We start from the raw sequence: 5350 nt of genomic DNA on the forward strand, positions 1-5350 counted from the left end.
TCTTTAATTTTGCAAAGATGTTTTGTAAAGTCGTCGAACATAATTATTGAAATGAAGAACAATTGTAAGTTAACTAATCGTCTCCTCGAGACTTTTCACCTCAAAACGAATACAGACGGTTAACATCGTTTCTCTCATGCCGAAAAATAAACTCTTGATACAAGTGGGCGCAGCGAGCAAAAAAAAGCATCGCCACCCACGGAACCAATAGGCGATCAATCATACGCCGGTGATCTATTTTACCGGGCATGTGAGAGCCGTCGATTTCTTACGCGATTTCCGAGTTCCCGGCAAATCCTATGGGGAACGCCGCGAGGTTAAAGGACATTAACTTCTTGATTGAGTCGGCAAAAAGTTGTAATGACTTTTCGATTGGCGCGTCCGAAGGAGATAATTTCGCGAACGAGTATTTGCCAAAGACCGTTACCGTTTCTTGCACCTTATATCTATAGGAAATCCCAGAAGCGCGAGATCTTCCACTCTTATCTCGCAGATATTGGAAGATTGAACTAAGAAAAGTGGCAGTTGCTTCGGTATCGGAGAAACGTGATTTTATATTGAAAATTTAAAAAACTTCTGTATAAAATACACAAATATAAATGAGAGAAAATCCGCGACAGTTCAATAAGCCCGAAGTTGCGTTTTTTAGTTTCCACGGCTCTTCAGCGATTTACATGACCGGAATAAATTAAACAAGTCGGGGTCTTATGCACAGCAGACAGTGCGACGTGCGATATGGCCGTAAGTCTAATCCTAATTCGAAGTCGTAAAGTTGGGAGAGTGTCGTTACGTGTGACACGCGTCGCACGACGGGGCGGCTGCGAAACGTCTCTGTATCTTGGCACAGCCATTCCTGGATTATGAACCATATTTATTGCCGATCATACAGCGCCGTTCTCCACGAGCTCGGAGAGAGACGAGCGATATATACCTTAATTCTGTTTTATACCTTCCTGCCGCGTCTTGCGTAAAACAGTCTTCTTGTCGAGATTTACTTTTCCTCTCATTTTTTTCCTTCTCTTTTTTAATAACAATATGACATATATAAAATGAAAAAGAGATTTAAAAAAATTGTTTAATATTATAAATTGTTTGGTAATATAATAAAATAGTAATAGTTGAGGAGAAAAAATAAAACTACAGTAATAGTTTGAATAAATCGATCACAAAATAGTAGATTCGTTTCTTGCATCGCGCGTTTTCGCGCATCTCCCTCATCGTTTTCATTCATCCCCCTTATTCTCACGAAACTGTAACGCGCAAACTGAAAATTCGTCTCGCTTAGTTTACACTCCACAGTCTCAAGTAGAAAAATACGTCGTGCGTGAGAATCGCACTTTGCCACCATCTGCCCGTGTTATTCTGCAAATCGGCCAGAAAGGGCAAGTTTCGCGCCGCCTAATTCGACCAAGTTAAACGCACGAGCGGGCGCCGTTCGACACGTGACAGACACGCGTGAACCGTCAGCATCGAGCGTGGGTCGAAAGGGCCGTTTAACGCCGATGTTGAATGCCAGTGAAAGGCACTTTAACACTGGCCAATGTCTGTTACATAGATTCACGAAAGGGACACCTTACATGACGCGTGTGCTTCAGCTCGATTGACTCTTGCATGTGAAATTAATACAATTGTCAAGTGAATACTTTCGTGTGATCTCCCTCTCGTCACTTGGAGATTAAACATTACCAAGAATTTTACATAGATAGAAAGACAAATTCTTAAAATTCTTTTTTAATTGCTAATTTACGAATTAAACATTTTATACAAATTTCAAGTGTTCAAATATATCTATTCAAAACATGAAAAATATATATAAATATAAATATATATAAATGTATTTTATTTATTTAATTTTAATTAAACATACATGAAAATAGATATTTAATTAAGATATATATTTAATTTGCATATGTATCTTATAGATATATTTTATAATACATATGCAAATACATATACTTATTCACTCGTTAGTGCGGTAAAAGCGTACTTTATACGCGTTGCTTAAACTCGCAACTCGATCGTGTTTTATGCGATGCTTTGCGAAGGGAGTAATGTCATCCGCTTCTCGCATCGCTGACGCGGCTGCATGGAGCGAGTGCACGCGCGTTTCTGCCGGGGCCGCGCGCGGTGATAAATATGCAGCCGATGCAGTTGATGAGAAAAGGTCGTTTATCAATCACCCATTAACGCGGCCCCGCTGAAAACCTGCTCGCTTCTGAGCCATATTTCACAGAATCATCGCGATTCCCTTCCGGCCGCTTTGGCCGCACGCTCGGTTTTCCATTAAAATTCGCGATCCGCGTTGTTGAAAAGCAACAAAAGTATGGAAGCAAAAAATCTAAATCACCATTCGACAATTCCGTGCAACAATGTAACACCTAAATATGAATGGAAATATTGTAATAGTACTTGGTCTTTTTTGAGGAGAAAAAAATTATGATCTCACAGATAGTCGTTTAAAAAAAAATTCTAGATTCCAAAATTTCGACAATCGAAAGAATCAAGTAATAGCTGGAGAAAAAACATTCAAAGAGAAATATTATTTTTTTGATTATACGCATTGCTACTTCCTATTTTAAATTATATTTAATTTGACCCTTTCGCAAGCTTATAAAACGAGATATCACGCGGAAATAAGAAAATACGGTGAGAGATGAGGAAAGGTTATGCTTCTTCAGGAATTCTTGAAACAGGGTGGCCTCGGCTTGACAAATTGAACGTGCGATAAGTTCAGAGGATTGTTGAAATAACTGGGCGTGGTATACATACCCCCGAGACGAGAGAGAAGAGAGATTTTCGAGATCAGTGCGGGAGATTTAGATTTTATGGACATTTAGACAATTCCTTGACTTATCATCGGCGTCATGCATATCAAATGAATCGACCGCTGTTTAAAACAGTAATTTTGCAAAGACATTTTGTAGCTTTTGTAATTTTACAATATCTGAACGTACATTTTCAGATCGATGCAATACTACTTGATCCATCGAGAACAAAGAATAATTTTATTTTAATATAAACTTAAATATTCAGATAATTATTCTCTCAGATACTTTATACAAAAAAAAAAATTGAGTCATCATCGTAGGTAAATTGCATTCGCGACAATGTTCTTTGGCAACCGCAATATCGCCCCATACCTATCCTACCGTATCAGAATTCTCAACGTACGCCATTCTTCCCCCGCTTTCGCCCCTTTGCTCTCCCTATCTATCCGTCTATCTCTTCTACGAGAGAAGTTTGTCCCCGCATTCGCTCTTGTTGATATCGTCCCGACGATATCGAGTCACACGCGCGCTCTCTTCGTTCCCTCCGCCGCGGTTGCTCCGGGGAATTTAATTCTATTCGAAGCGCCGCCTAAGATGCCACCTTCGGCTCTTATCTCTGTGCACACGGTGGGTTGCGCGTGGCGGTTGCTTATGTGTTACGTGAATACCTTACCTAAATGCCGTCGCGCCGCGGTAGAAACGTCCCCCGCGTGCCCGTTTCGTGAAGCACCTACCTACTCCCTCTCCTCCCTCCTTTCTTAGGCAAGAGAGAGCACCTCTCGCGGGGGTTGGCGGTGCCGCAGCGAGGGAGTCGACCGAGGAAAATTAATGCGACTTCCAGCCGGGCGCTATCGGACGCCGCTATCTTGCCGCCTCGACCGCGCGCCGTAAACGTGAGTCGCGTAGACGAGAAGTTAGCCGAATTTAAGCGGCGAAGTCGCGCCGAAAAGTGGCGCGCGACCGTACGCGAACGAACGTAGCGATAACTCGGAGCGTCTTTCTCGGCGAACAGTCGCGTCTGTTCTTGGAGTTAAGTTCTATCGCAGGGTCTAATAATTACCTACCGATAATTGTGTAATTTCGTGCGACTTATTATTTTTCTCCAGAAAACGCGTTAGATTATTTTTCTAATAGTCATCACTTCGAAGGGTGCGGAAATCGATATTTAGTCTTGCCGCAAGAGCAGCGTCTTGAATCGTGTTATAAGTGTAATTTTTATATATGTAAAAATGGTCATTTGAAAAAGTGATTAATTTTGTAAGATGTTCCGTTACCTTAAACCACAATGTATTCTGCCGACAATTGCATCTGTCGTCGAAGAACACCACATCGTCCATTGCTGGTGAGACCGAGAGAGATATAATGGAACGAAGAAATTAACGGGAAGATACTAAGCGGCTCGTTTATCATAACGATGACTCGGTAGACAGAAGCGCCATGTGCTCTTAAGAGCATTCTGTTAACGCCGGTTTAATTCATATTGATGATCACACGAAAAAGAAAAAGATGGCCTGACGTATATCGACAGAATGTTCGACGCGCACTTATTATTCACTATATAGCATTGCGATTTAAAAAAATCGCGATTTTGAAATTTAAAACATATTTTTTTGCTATAAATTGTCTTGCTTTTAGTTGATAAATTTTGTTTACCACAATCAACAAAAAAACTTGTGTCTAAATTTTTATAATAATAAAAAACCTAAAGAATAAACATATTCCAGAAAGAGATTTACTAATTTTTTTTTAAGATACTCGATGTCACAGCGCGATGTCCTGTTCTTGTAAACGCAGGTCCGAGTTCGAAGCGATAATCTGCTCCGCGTTGACAATTTTACGATTATATTTGCCAAAATCTTACCCTGACACCGAGGGTCGCGCGGTTGATTCTTCCCCTCAGCGGGAGTCGCTTATAGGTAGGGTGGTTGGCGGCGGAGAAAGGTTGGCGAAAGGAAGGTGGATGGTAGGAGAAGGGAGTTATTAGAATGGTCCGGAAAAGATGGCGCGGAGTCGCTCCGTATTTTTATACTGTATGGCCGCTGCTTTGCATAATCCCGCACTTAGCTCGCTCGTCCCGAGATGCCGGCTTGCGCTATGCAGATCCCTCCACGGCGCTGAAAATCCGAACCTACCGAGCGTTTCGCCGTTCCGACGAATGATGAACGACGCCGGAGAACCCGGCAAGGGACCCACTCTTGTGGGTTCCTTTCCTCTCGCGAGGAGGAAACGTTCCGACCGGAACGACGAGCGAATCTCGCGATGGCCTCTTGGCTGCAATGTGCTTCTCCGCGGCGAGACGATTGATGCGCGCGCGAAATAATTCGCAATTTTTAAGTGTGAAACGTTAGAAATAACGTTAGAAATAACAAGACACTTAACAAACGTGTCTATCAAACAGTTTATTATTTCACGAGAGATTTCAAGTGGATAAAATAAAGATCTCATTAGTTCCCTACAAAGTAGAATTTTCCCTTTCCTCTCCGAAGTTTAAGGCACTTATTTACGTCACGCGAAACGGATGGACTGAGATACATCATGAGACTTCCTGAACCAATGTCGCGGAACATTTGTCACGGAGTTCC

The sequence above is a fragment of the Pseudomyrmex gracilis genome, unplaced genomic scaffold (assembly GCF_002006095.1).
Source record: "Pseudomyrmex gracilis isolate BER0280 unplaced genomic scaffold, ASM200609v1 scaffold_42, whole genome shotgun sequence".
In the NCBI taxonomy this organism is placed as follows: Eukaryota; Metazoa; Arthropoda; class Insecta; order Hymenoptera; family Formicidae; genus Pseudomyrmex; species Pseudomyrmex gracilis.